Source organism: Pinus tabuliformis, chromosome 2_1 (genome assembly GCF_031772625.1).
Source record: "Pinus tabuliformis cultivar Carrire ecotype Pingquan chromosome 2_1, CPIR1, whole genome shotgun sequence".
NCBI classification, from domain to species: domain Eukaryota; kingdom Viridiplantae; phylum Streptophyta; class Pinopsida; order Pinales; family Pinaceae; genus Pinus; species Pinus tabuliformis.
Genome location: NC_142299.1, coordinates 131,616,112 through 131,630,363, shown reverse-complemented (window position 1 = coordinate 131,630,363; position 14,252 = coordinate 131,616,112). Strand labels below are relative to the sequence as shown.

Genomic DNA, 14,252 nt, shown 5'->3' with positions numbered 1-14,252 from the left:
TGATTAGTTAGAGTAGGATTTTATTTCTTAAAATATAGTGAATTCCTTCATTTGTGGAAGGAAACTGTTAGATGGAACATATATGTAATTTCATTTATTTTCTGGAAGGGGGGGTCGAGAGGAGACAGAGAGAGAGGATTCACGAGGGAATTGTAAGCCTATGGGTAGTTTAGGAATAGAGGCCACTAATTGAAGAATCAGGCCAAAGAGGAAGGATTCAGGAGCGCAGAATAGTGTGTGGATTGTAATTGAAATAGAGGTCTTTTAATCTGTGTAATCGGCCAAGGCGAGACTATGTAATCGTTTTATGTTGAATGAATGATCTGTTGTGTTTATAATTGATTTTCGGGCCTGCGGAAACCCTTGTGCTTTCAGATTCTTTGTATTCAGGCCGGATGATTATCCCTTAGTTTTGTTATGTTTAAAAGCCTAGGTCGTGTGATTGACAGCAGTCATGGCTTTATTTTAAATATCATTGTTTGATGCGGGTCGGCGAAATCTTTTTACATAGTTTTGGTCCCGCAAGTGAAAAACCCAGTTTACACTAAGAATGAGCGCAAAACATAGTCAGATTTGGAATCCGGACTTGAACCATTTATAGACGAGACTTTATACTTTATCAGGTCCGTAAGAATATCAGATCAACGCTTTAGAGTGGCCAGAGCTTGCCTTGGCGGATTGCGACCATGCGATATGTGATTAAATCGTAGCCGTCAGATCATGAGAAACCGTGGCCATTGGACTGCGGAAGCAGTTTTGTAACAGTGTATGGTATTTCGTATGGCGGAAGGATTGTAAACGGTATTGAGTGGTGGTCACCCAATCCCATTCACCCATCGACACGTAGCAGTGAGGGTGAATAGGGAAACTGCTTTATCGGGCGGTTAACCCTCGTATAAATTGTCCGCCCAAAATAAGATATGGACTGTCATATCCGCTATGCGCAAATCGACAATGGAGAACTGGCGTCAGTTTAAATGTTCAGAATCAATGCTGACCATTAGATCGGAGAAGAATCGGACATCGGAGATCGGAGATATGGAATGACAGTGGGACGGTGATGGACCAAAGGATGGATCCACCGATATTTATAGAAGCGGGCTTATAAAATTTGAGTTCTGGTTAAAGCGTTCGGAGCGGGGTTTTGTTTGATTTTCCCGTGTTTCTATGTATTGCAGTAAAATGGTATGGTCCCAGGTTTTTAAAGCAAAAGCATATGAGAATGCTTCTGATATGTATATGGGGGCATGAAACTTTAAAGGTTTTTAAGGGTGAAATAGTCCCAATAAGGTGTGAGGGTGTAGCAGCCGTATGGTTGCATCATTTTGGTATCAGAGCAGGGGAAGGGAAGAAAATTTCCTACGAGAAGGATGTTTTGCTTATGAAGATTTATGATACAAAAGGTATGAAAGTTGTCGCAATTGAATGAATGGCAATGTTGGGCACGGGACTACAGTAGTAAGACTGTAGAAGAATTTTTGGATGTTCTTAGAGATTGTAGAAGAACCTCATTCCAGCTGAGGCTTGGAACAGATAGGGACAGAGGAGTCCTTAAGAGAAGTGAGTGAAGAAACCAGAGAGAGCAAGATTGCTCAGTGAAAATTCTAAAGAAAGAGGACTTGGAGACCAAGAAGAGGAGAAGCTTGGTGAGAAAATCAACTGAGAAGGAAGTTGATTGGTTGCAGGTGTAGAGCTCACATAGCAGAGAAGATGGCTATGGATAGTCATATGGAAGATTCAGAGGAAGGCTACAAGATGAATGAGAAGGGTGCTCAAACAATCCATAGGAAACAGATAAGTCAAGCAGAGATTGACAAGGAAATAGATGAGATAAGAGAAGAACTCGATGTGTTAGTAATGCTGTTAGAGGAGAACCAAAGACAAGGTTGGGTCTTGAAGAGGAAGCCAGTGAAGTGGCCTAAGTTGCATAGAAGGCTGCAACAAGAACATGTAAAGTGGTTGATAGAAAACCTCAAAGAAGCAGAAGCAGAAATGGAAGTTTCCATTTGTAGACCAGGAATAAGTTGCATAGTTATTCTATCTCTCTATATTGTCTTTATTTTTCTTGTTTTGGGTATCAAAACCATGAGGAGTTGTGGCATGTGAGAAACAATATTGAAGCACTTTCCATTGGGAGTTGTGCAAGTTGAACTCTTCTAGCCATAGGTTCATATAATCTATTGCATGCAATATAGAACCAACCACATGAAGCATGTGATGTATGCAGCTACATGAAATGTTTTTAGAAATCTCATCTAGTGCTTCCTACAACTCCCACATGTACATGGAGTACTTGGTTATAGTATTATGGTAGCCATTAAGAAAATATCCTCCATGTATACCATTAAGCATTTCCCCACCTTCTCGTTTAGATCTAGGAGATTTGTGAGGGAGTCCAGAGTAAATCTTGAGATCAAATCCAACCCCAAATTCTATAGCTCACAGTGAACGATCGACTCTTGAATCTCTATTGCCAATTCTATCTGATGGGGAAATAATCAATGAAGGAATTCATTTCCTATGGATTAATCAACAAGGATTTGTTGGTAATGGTGATCCTAGGATTCTCAACCCACAAAGGATTTCCATCACCCTCAAAATCGACCCTAGTTGAGAACTTGTAATGAACTTGTAATGTGGATTGAGCCATGGACCAATGGACCAGCTATCATTCTTAGCTCTAAGATCATTTATTGTTATTTTTCTAGATCTTTTAGTTGATTATGATCCTCATTTGACTCAATATTCCTGGAGCTAAATTTCATGTAGCATGCCTTACCATAGAGGGATGTAGTTCTCATGATTTCTAATTCTAGATCTGTTTTTGTAGCATTATGGGTTTCATATTCGATTTTACCTCTACAAACTTAGGGCTTTGTGGAGTTTTTGTATATTTAGGAGTGCTAATTACTTAATCAAAGGCGCCAATATGAGGTTTTGGGCTCCTAAATTCTAATTTTGGTATCATCCTAGGGGTTGCATGTTGAGTTGTTTATTTCATCAAATTGGAACTGATTGTTTGAATGCCAATTCATTTGTTTGAATGTTTCGTTGATTCACTTATTATGTTGAATTTTTTGGTGAGCAAATTTTGATATATCATATCTAATAAATCTATTTCCTTAAGAGAGTTTGGATTTTCTGTGATCTTGTGAGTTCTTCAATATCTCCCCAACTAGAGAAACCCAGACCAAAATTTGCAAAAGATCAACTATTTAAGGCATAATTAGTTAAGGAAGTTGAAGCCACAATGTGGAGCTAAGTTAATCTAGACTTAAAAATATAACTTAGTTATTTTTTATGATTTTTTATTATTTCAGTAATGTAAGTTGCATAGTAAAGTAGGGCTTTTTAAATATTTATGTACATTTATCATACATTTAATTTATGTAGATGCACTAGCTTGAAACTAAATTTCTTAAAATTGCTTCACTTTACATATAAAAATACTCAAACACCTAAATGAAATTATACTATAAAAAGCCAATAAAGTAGACAACGAATGTTAAAAGAAATTCAAACAAAATCATTTAAAATTACTTCAAGTTTTAAATTCACATTTAAAATTAAAAAAATATATAATTTTATAAAGATAATTAAATAGTAAAAGATTCACTAAGCCGTTCAACCTATAACAAATAAATCTTTATATTTGAAGTAATTTAAAATAATAAAAAATTAATATAACTAAAATAAAAACAAATTCTAAAAAAATTTATAATATAATGATTGTTCGATTTTTTTTTTTAATATTAATAATATATATATATATATATATATATATATATATATAAATGCCCCATTTTAAAAGTTTTCTTCTGCTTTTTCAACCTATAAAAATAAAAAAACCTATCATCTCATTTTTATCCAATGATAATTATAAATACCATCAATTCATAAAATTAGAACCCCTGATCGTTTTTGCTAATCTCCTTGAGCCAATTCCTTATATTAGTAGACTGTTCGAAACCTTAAACGGTTAAACGGTTACTTTGCCCCTCTTGCTTTTTATCTTTCACCATTGTTACGGAGATGCTGTAAGTTATTAATATAATCCACAAAAAAATATAAGTACTCGCTCTCGAAAATAATCACGCTGCGTGATGTTGTATCCAACAGAGGATAAAAGTACAGAAAGATAATTGAAAACCATGTATCATTTATTTTTATTTTTTAATTTGAGTGTGGTTTATGGAGAGATGCACATATTGGTGACCGCTAACTGCTATGTTTTTGTGGCAATAGTATTTCAGGCATTTCTCTTTTCTTCGTCTTAATGATGGGTTTAAATCTTAGGGTATGGAGGATAATTAAATCAGTGACGTTATGTTCACAAAAAAATATAGAGGAGAATTGGACCAAAGACTTTTAATTGGGAGATGCTTTAAAAACTAGAGCTCAAGAAAATAAGATAAAATTATAAAATCAGAATAGATGACAATCAAGATGAAAATGATTGCAAATTTACAGATAAATATTCATTTTTATGAGTGAAATTTACACGACAAACAAACAAAAACTTACATATAGATATTCATGTCCTAAGTCTAAAATAAATCTAAATTTATGTTTATTGTAAATTAAAAAATATTTCCAAAATATTACTGCTTCATGCTGAAGAGCCCACCTACTGCCCCACTGATGATTCACTGAACCAAAGCAGCTCTTTTAGCGCCAGATGTGCTGGGACCCACGGATGCAACTCGATGAATACCTTGCTCTGAGAGTCCAAAAATGTCATTTTTAGCGTAGCTCGGATCCACGTAAACCTTACACGCCACATCCTCGCACCGATATCTCCAACCACCCAAGCAATGTGACCATCGCAGGCGCTGCAAGTGTATGCTTTCCCCTTTAAATCACCCGTCACAATTTTGAGCTAGTGATTTGCATGCCCACCGTAGTCGAGTATTTTAGGAAGCGCCATACACAAGGGATGGAGCCTTTTGTCATGCCTTTCGGTTTCGAACACAAAACCTTTCATCACCTCGCAGCAGGCACTGCACTGATGCCTCAGAAACGTCTTGGAACGAAACTTGATGATCACGTCACTGCGAAACGGGTGTTGGATGGCGTCAGGCAGGGCGGCGCAGACCTCGTGCAGAGTGAAATTCTCACACTTCGAACCAGAAGAAATCTTACACTTGTAACCCTGTTGGCTCCGTATTCTCTGCAGCCGCTGCATGTGTACGCCGGAAGACACTCAAACCGGAAGAGCTCATGCTCATGGCGTCTAGCGTTAAACAATACTTCTCCCTCTCCCTCTCCCTCTCCCTGCTTATCATCATCTCTGGCGGTTGGATTTGGATTCGGCTCCGCCATGAATGAGGCGCAGTCTCAATTAATGACAGACCTATTTCCCCTCTCACTAAATGCGAAGGTGGACGATATTGGGATCGCTGGGCCAGAATTATGGGTGCATTGGCTTATTTATATAAAGTGGGGGAAGAGCAACTTTCAACGCTGGTGCTATATCGCTAATAAACAGAGCTATTGATGGGGTATTGGTAAGTGGGCGGCCTCTGACCTAAGTGTCTTGTCAACCCCCAAATACTAAACACGTCTTGTCAACCACCAAATACTAAGGCGGCGGCCGTTATGGTGATGAATTTGCGTATGGACACCCATGGTAAGGGCCGCCTCTGGCAGGCTGGTTAATGGAACCCAAGTAATAAATACACTGGATAGATGAAAATTCTAAGTTGTAATACTAATATAGTAATACTAATATAATAGCTTGCAGTTGTCTATAATGAGATTTTTTGAAAGCTTTTCCGGTTTTCCGATCAAAATCCGGCAGCAATTTATTGGAATCGCAAGTTTGATAGCTAGTTTTTGCACAATCAAAGCGTCCCAAGGGTTTTTCAGGGTGCTGAATCCAAATATGCAGTTAAAAAACCATTTTAACTGCAATAAATCAAGATTTAATCTCAATTTCTTCTGCCGGATTCCGTCACTGGAATCTCCAAAAAGTCGCATTATAGACAACTCCTAATAGCTCAAACAGATCTCTTTCTTCTTGATTGAAATACTAAAAGTCTTAGATTTCTTTACTGGTTTAAAGGCTTATGAAACTGCTACTCAAAGATGCATCACTTCAAATCTATTGAGATCTTTATTTTCTCTTTCGTGGTCACTTCTAAGAGCTGCTGATTCTTTTACTAGTTGTGAAGTTCATCGATTTTTTTGAGTGAAGTTCATCGATTTTTTCAACTTAAGCTTAGCATAGATTCATTTAACTTTAGAGCTGTCTATTAAACACCAAGCCTACCTTTTAAAAAAAAAAACTATTCTTAAAAAAGCTTCCAGGGTTCAGATGGATCCATGCTACTTTGTTTTGTTTTGTTTTTTTTCCTCTTCTGGCATTGGCCCTTTTTTTACACCCAGACTAAGATCACCTTACTCCAATAGTAATGTATTTGATATGTTTTTGGCTGCCATTTCTAAGGAGTGCCAGCCCTTTACTGTTGATATGTTTTTGGCTGCCATTGTGCCTCTCTTCTAGTGTATTTTGGGTTTGTTTTGAGAGGATACAGTCATCTATTTTCCTAGGTGAAGTATATCAATTTGTCATAGTATATCCTCTCTTATATGCTTAGGCTATTGTATGAAGGTATATCAATTTGTCATAGTATATCCCCTCTTATATGCTCAGGCTATTGTATGCATCATTCTATTATGACGTGATTATTTTGTTTCTCTTTTTGTGAACCATAAGTTGGTAAGTTAGAAAATTTTAGTGGAACCTTAAGTAGGGTAAGTTGGAATTATGTAATTTACATATGTTAATAACAAAATTGACAAAGCTAATCCAAGAAATAGAGATGGCTTTTTACTCTTAGTAAATAGAAATGGCAGCAGGCTCTCAATACTCTGTACACACAACAAAATTATGAAAGGATTATATAAATGGCTTCTGACACTTGATAAGTGGGGCTGTCATAGCATTGATAATATTCAAATGAAACCAGAGACAAATAAAACCAGGACTATTAATTGACAGTAACCCAAAAACAGATAAAGAGCCTACTTTACATGCAGTGATGCCATAGCATTGATAATATTCAAATGAAACCAGAGACAAATAAAACCAGGACTATTAATTGACAGTAACCCAAAAACAGATAAAGAGCCTACTTTACATGCAGTAATGCCATGGTACACATTTATTTTAACCGGCTCTCTGAGGCCCTCTTATAATAACAAAAAATATGTAGTGTGACCTTTGATGACCAAAGTCAAATAGATATTATATCTTATGGATATTTAAACTAGGGAATCTGTACTCACAAAGTGGAATTTCTTGATTTTGCTAAATTTGAATTATTACAAGAATCTCATGCTTCCATTTTTTCCAGCAATTCATTCATTTTAGTCCCGCTCTTATGCATTGACAATATGTATCCATTGCTTCAACCAGATGACATAAATCAATATCAACTAGCTACAATTTGGTTGAATGTACATGTTTATATTTCTAATGTCAATATCTATTGTTTCATTTCACAATTGTGGACTTTTAGTTATTTTTTTCTAGAAAGTAGAAATATGCTTTGTGGGTGTTGTTTCCAATGACTTCTCTCATGCTCTGTTTTGTTTGTTTTCATCATCTTGGATACTTACATTTTTCTTGATATGTATCAGTACGTTGTTTTTTTTTAAACCAAAACTTAATCGTGTCCTCTTCTGTGATATATGTATATAAATCATTGGCTTTGAACAACATTTATTCCACTAAGATTTGGTTTTTACAAGCCATTGTACAAAAATTTAGAAAAACAAAGACAAAGCTAATATTGTTGCTTCTTGGAAAAGATGATGTAGATCCATCAACAAATGCAACATATGGTTCCCTCGTAAAAAGCTTAGCATTTGTGAGGAAATTTGTTGTTGGAATCATGGTTCCAAAGGACTACATCTGCTCGGTCGATACAAACTTGTATTTAGAAGAACCTACAAGTATTGTACAAGATGCACACTCTGCACGGCTGGAAATATTTGCTGCTAATTTTGCCAAATTATAGCTATGACCCAGTAAGGGAATATCTTCAGTCAGTGGACAACAAGAATTTCACATTTAATGGCATCCTAACTGATTCCTCTGTAACAGCATATTTGCTTGTATCGGTTTGAATTTCAAATGGTTGCTTGAGATTTGGAAGTGGTAGAATTGGTGTTGTACTAATTTTCTCTTTCAAAGTGTCAAAAGTTTTCAATTGCTTTCCTCCCCGCAAAAAGACATGCTTCACACTTTTCAAGCATGTAATATTGTTGCAATGGATGAGAAGTTAGCGATAATTTTTCTCCAATATTGGGTTTCTCCCAAAAAGCTCCTAAATTTAGTTACATTATTGGGTTTAGGCTAATTCACAACGACTTAAACTTTGGAGGGATCAATATTCAATTCACCACCTCTTACAATATGACCTAAGTAAACCAAAGAGGTTTTCCCAAATTCACATTTGGACAACTTCAAATACAACATTTCCTTTTTCAAGACATCTAGAACTTGCTTTAAATGCTTGAGATGCTCTTCACGAATCTTACTAAAAATCAAAATATCATCTAAGTATGTTGTGACAAAATCATCAAGGAATTGTGATAATACATCATTCATAACTCTCGTGAATGTAGCAGGTGCATTACAAAGCCCAAATGACATAGCTAACATTTCAAACACTCATTGTTTTGTCTTAAAAGTAGTTTTCCAAATATCATCTTCAACAATCCTTATCTAATGATAACCACTTCTCAAGTCTAACTTAGTAAAATAAACAACATCCTTTAATTGATCTAGCAAATCATCAATGCAAGGAAGAGGATAACGATTCTTTACTGTGATCTTGTTCAAAGCTCGAAAATCCACACATATGTACCATGTACCATATTTATTTGAAACCAAAACAATAGGATACCCACAAGGAGATGTATTAGGTTTTATGACCCCCTTGTCGAGAAACTGTTGAATTTGTGTTTATTTTTGTATTATCCAAAATTGATATTCTATACATGCCAATATTTGGAAGTGGTGCATCCTGCTGCAACTGTATCTCATGTTGAATTCCTCCTTTTGGAGGTAACCCTTCTGGTTCTTGAAACATATTGTCATAAGTATTAACAACTTCAACTAATTCATGCTTGATTTTAGAATCACATCCTGAGAAAGCTTCAGATTCAACGATATCTTTAGCTTTTATCATCAACAACACAAAATTATTACTAGCATTCATAAACCTTTCATTTGTCCTGCACTAACAAGAGATAATTTCATCTTTTTGTGATGTGCTCTAACAATATACTCAACTCAATCTTTGAAAAGATGATACTTTTTCTCATGATGATAGAATATGGATTTTCAGTCATATAAATATGGACTCCCTAAGACAATCCCACAAATGTCAAGTGGTACAACATCAAGCTCAACTTCATTTATAAAATTAGCAATGATGACAAATTTGAGTTAACATTTTCTTGTCACTTGCAATTTGGCATCATCACATACCCAACCCAAGGGGTAAGGTTTTTCATGAGGTGTAGTCTCTAAATTAAGTTTCTTGACAATTACTTATGAGATAAGATTGACTTGAGATCCACTATCAAATAGTGTATCAACCTTTGTATGTTTTGTAATGACCCTAATATGAAAAATATCACTTATTTCTTTATCATTTTGAGATTCAATAGGCTTGCTAGAAGAACTAGTACTTGTGTTAGAAGCTATACCTTTCATTCCCATGGTTGTGATTTTAGTTTCATCACCTGAATCTGATCCTAGATCTTGTTGAGTTGTAGTAGCAGTCTTTTGTTTCCCCTTGTTATTAAACTTCTTTGGTCTCAATTATGGATGTAATTTCCAATAATGGTCTTCATCATGGCCATATTTTGAACAGTTTTCAAGTGAGTTTCTCTCCCTCTTTCTTGATTGTATCATTCTTCTTTCCTTTTCCTTTAGCTTTCCCCTTTCCTTTGTCTCCAGATTTAAAGGGTTTCTTGTTGGACTCTTGAGGAACATTCTTGCCTCTTGATTCTAAATGAGTAGCTTGAACACATACTTCATCTAGATTGGTGGGATTAAACATAAGTATATTATGTCTCAAATAACTATGTAATCCACCTATATATTTAAGGAGAGTATCTTGTAAGATCAAATCAACACCCAAGATTAATGATCTTTTTCTAAATTCTTGTGTGTAACTTTGGACACTCTGACCTTTAACTTGTCTAAATTTTTTCCAATCCATTATTTCTTTTTCCATATAAGCTAATGGATAAAATTTATTCCTTAATGCAGCTATAAAATTAATCCAAGAAGAGATAATTTTACCAATTTTCTTCAAATCTTCTTGAGTTCGAGCTTCCCACCAGATAAGAGTTGCACCTCCCAAATGAAGAAAATCAAGTTGGATCTTTGTGACATCATTGTCAATCTTTTCGATCCTGCTATAAAATTCAATTTGATGAACTCAATTATCCAAATTTTTAGCATTTACTTCTCCATCATACATTGGTAATTCAAACTTGACATCAAGCTTAAGCAAAGGAGACTTAGTATGTCCTCTTGGAGATGTTGGAGGAGTTGGTCTATGTGAAGAAGGAGGTGAGGATGGAGGTGAAGGAGGAGGAGGAGGTGGAGGCTTGCTCCCATCACCACCATCACCTTTTGGTTGATTAGAACTTTCTCCTTGCAACCGTGTTATTCTTTCATTATACAACACTTTCACCATCTTAGTCATATCAAAGAAATATTTTTTGAAAGCTCTCTCATCCTCAGACATCAATTCTTGTCCTTGTCCTTCTTCATGTGCCATGACTTGTGGAGTATTTGGTTTTCTTGAGCCAATTTGAGGGTTAGGTTCTTCAAGTGCTCCATCTCCTCTTCTCAATCTAGACCTTGTAAGCATTCAAAAACCTTGCAAATTCTGTCAAACCTTCACAAAAACCATGCTCTGATACCAAATTGATCCAAAAATGAAAGTGAAAGTTTCATTGATTAATTTGCATGTTTGTTTATGTCCTTTTAGGCAACGGATCAAAATTTCTAAAGTGCACAAACATAAGATAATTTGCAGAAATTTTACAGAAATGAGAGGACAAAAATGCAGCAAAAAACAAGAGAAAATTGATAACAGAGTTCACCCATCTTGGGCTACGTCTCTGAGTCCAGCTTCCAATGGTGATCACTTCATTAAAATTATCAAATGTTAATTATATCATTTTATAATATTCAAACTGAAAATATTATGCTTCCATGTTGCTCAGAACACTCAAAAACCCCCATCTAGGCTCTTCTTGAGCTCAAAAAGGCTTAAAATTAAGCAAAATACCCCCCTTTAACCAAACTGGTCTGTAACTTACAACTCAAAATCCCTTGGGCCTGTTAAATTAGAAACAAAATGCCTATAGCCCAATTGGTGGGTGCACTAGTTAACTCCCTGTAGGTCGGAGGTTTGATTCTCACCCGTCAACATTCTTAGCACGTTATAGTTTTAATATTAATTATTTTTTTTTTTAATCGGGTCATTAACACCATGCCCTCCCCTATTGTGGCCACATTGCAAGTGGTGGAACCATGGGTCTTTGACTCCACTCCCTACGCCCTTGCGCTCTAGTCACATTGCATAATCATATGGCCAGGGGCGTGGGTCATAATGCCATGCGCCCAACCCCTCCTCTTCGTCGTCGACGGTCATATGCCACCTAACGAAACTGTGGTTCGAGCCAGTCAGGTGCGCTCGCTAGCCCGACTGTTAACCCAACAATTGGCTCCATACTTAACAAATATAACACTTGACCTGTTATCTTAGTTTAGCTTCAGAGTATAAGAATCAATAGTTTTAATTTTCTTTTATTCAAAATAATGATGTGCGCTAACAGTTGGGTTGTCAGTGTTGATTCAAAAATATCAAATAAGGGTGCTAACCATTGGATGGTAAATGAGGAGAAAAAATTCAAAAAAACATCAAACCAAAGGCACTGATGTTTGTATTGTCAGCACAAATAAAATATATATGTCAAGTTTAAAGCGCTGAAAGTTCACACATCAACAAAGGAGTGGGTACCAAGACAAGCGAGCACTGGCCAAATAAACAATGTGACATGTCATTTCATGATTTCACATTAGATTTTCTTTCTTAATTTTCGTTATCGATGGTAATAATCATGGATCTATCCTGATTATGAACCACAGAGGATGGTTCAAAACGTCAATTCCAAAAACATGAATGCGATAACTCTGAAAGATAAAACCACAAACTCAAATCGTAGAAGCCTCAAATAAATAATTAGTGATATGATCGGTCATTTTTATATATGATTTATTTACTATTTCACCATCACGTTTAATCTCAAGTTTTTATGAAAAGAATCGTGTAGGGTTAATCCATTATGTTGTGTTATCCACCAAAGTAAAAAAATTAGTTATCCTGCACATTCGTGATCACATCCTGCTCTCGCTTCCATTGCTTGTGGTTCTGTATAGTGATAGTTATGGGAAAAAGTAACAAGTTTCACAAGGGGGAACCTGGGGACCTGATCTCCTCGAAGCATATCCAGAAATTCGAGAATGATTTTGGGAGGTTGGCTGGGACGAGTTCTCTTTCAGATGCAGTGGTTATCATAATGGGATTTCTCGATCCTTTTCTGAAGGGTTTGATGGTTAGGGGGTCAGTATTGGATATATTTCCTTCTCTGTTACAAAGGAAGTGGTTACAGAGGCTATAAGCCTCCCTGTTGATGGAGAACGCTAGTTTAAAAGCCGCATTTTGGCTAGAATTGACATTCATTTTTTTCTTAAAGGATGAGTATAAGGACAAACCATGGCATTTGGAGGTGCATATATCTAGGGTGAAGGACAAATGTAACCTTCTCCTTAGGATCACTCAGTCTTATTTCACCTATGAAGGACGTTTCAACATACTCAATATGTATCATTTTCATTTTCTTGCTCACATTGTTGGACAAGTAAGAATGAATGCTTTTTTTACTGACAAGTCTCAAAAATATGTCAGCAAGAGTGAGGGCCAAACCTTATGTATCATCCCACTTCATTTATCACAAGAGCCTAATCAAGTTATTAATTGAAAACCATTTAAGGAAGGTTAACAGAACATGGGAGCATTTTCTTTTCTTGGGGGTTTTGTAGAGTCTGTCTCACCTAAACCTAAGGACATTAGCAAAAGGAAAAGAAGTAAGAATCATGTTGAAATGCCCCACACCTTAGAGTAGGGGACTTTGTCTGTCCAGACTAGGAGTCAAAAGAAAAACATGATGATAAAACCTCCTCCTTTGGTTCCTAAAATGAAAAAGGTCTACACAAGAAGAAGTAGGAGACTTTTGGAAAAGAAAATCTTTTCCCCTCCTCATATGCCATCTCTTGAACATATAGAAGCTACTGAACCTGAGACAAAAGAAACATAAGCTATTAAGGAGCCCACACTAGCTGAGATCTATGGGGGAAGAAGGCCTCACACTAGACCACTGAGCAATTTGATGTTGAAATTCAAGCTTAAAAAAAACCCTAGCTTGGCACAACAATTTATTGAGGTAGATGATACACTTTAGAGAGATCTGGTCATAAACAAAGAGAAGCCTACAAGTTATAGGAAGCCTAAGGGTCAAATCAAAGAGCCTGATGCTAAAGCCAATAAAACTAGGAAAAGGAGACAGAGTGAAGTTGATATTTTGTTGGAGGCAGCTAGCAGACTCAACTAAAACATTTACAGTGCGGAGTTTAGTTTTTCCAATTGTCTTTTGGGATAATTTTGATGAAGTGCGGAAAATTAATCTGCCAGTGTTAATTTCACTTCATTTTGGATGAGCATTGATAGTTAAATTGTTAGCACAAATTTACATTTGTTTTTAGACATCATTGACATTTAATCTGTCAGTGGTGCCTAGATTTTCTCCCGATTTGAGGTATGCCAGTTAGTCCATCAATGCTCTGAAAAGGACTATTTTTGAAGGCAACAAGGAGAAGTTTGGAGCGAGTACATCCCTGAAGGAAGGATTTATGTACCAGATTCCTTTTTTTGGATCAAGACCAAATTTCAAGAAAGAAATTACCATACCAAGCTTGATGATGAAGTAGGGTTTTCATAAAATTTGGGTAGAATATCAGTAATTAGTTTTGATCCTTAGCTTCAACCAGGTCTTCAGCAACAACATAATTCTCAGATAAAAAATATTATCATCTTGTTTTATTATTGAGAAATGTAATGTATTTAGTTTTAATTAGAGATTGTAAACGTGGTTAT

General features: G+C 36.0%; 1 pseudogene; it reads right to left on the bottom strand.

Moving 5' to 3' along the window:
* Positions 1 to 4,646: 4,646 nt before the first annotated feature.
* Positions 4,647 to 5,532, bottom strand: LOC149199120 (uncharacterized; annotated as a pseudogene).
* Positions 5,533 to 14,252: the final 8,720 nt, after the last annotated feature.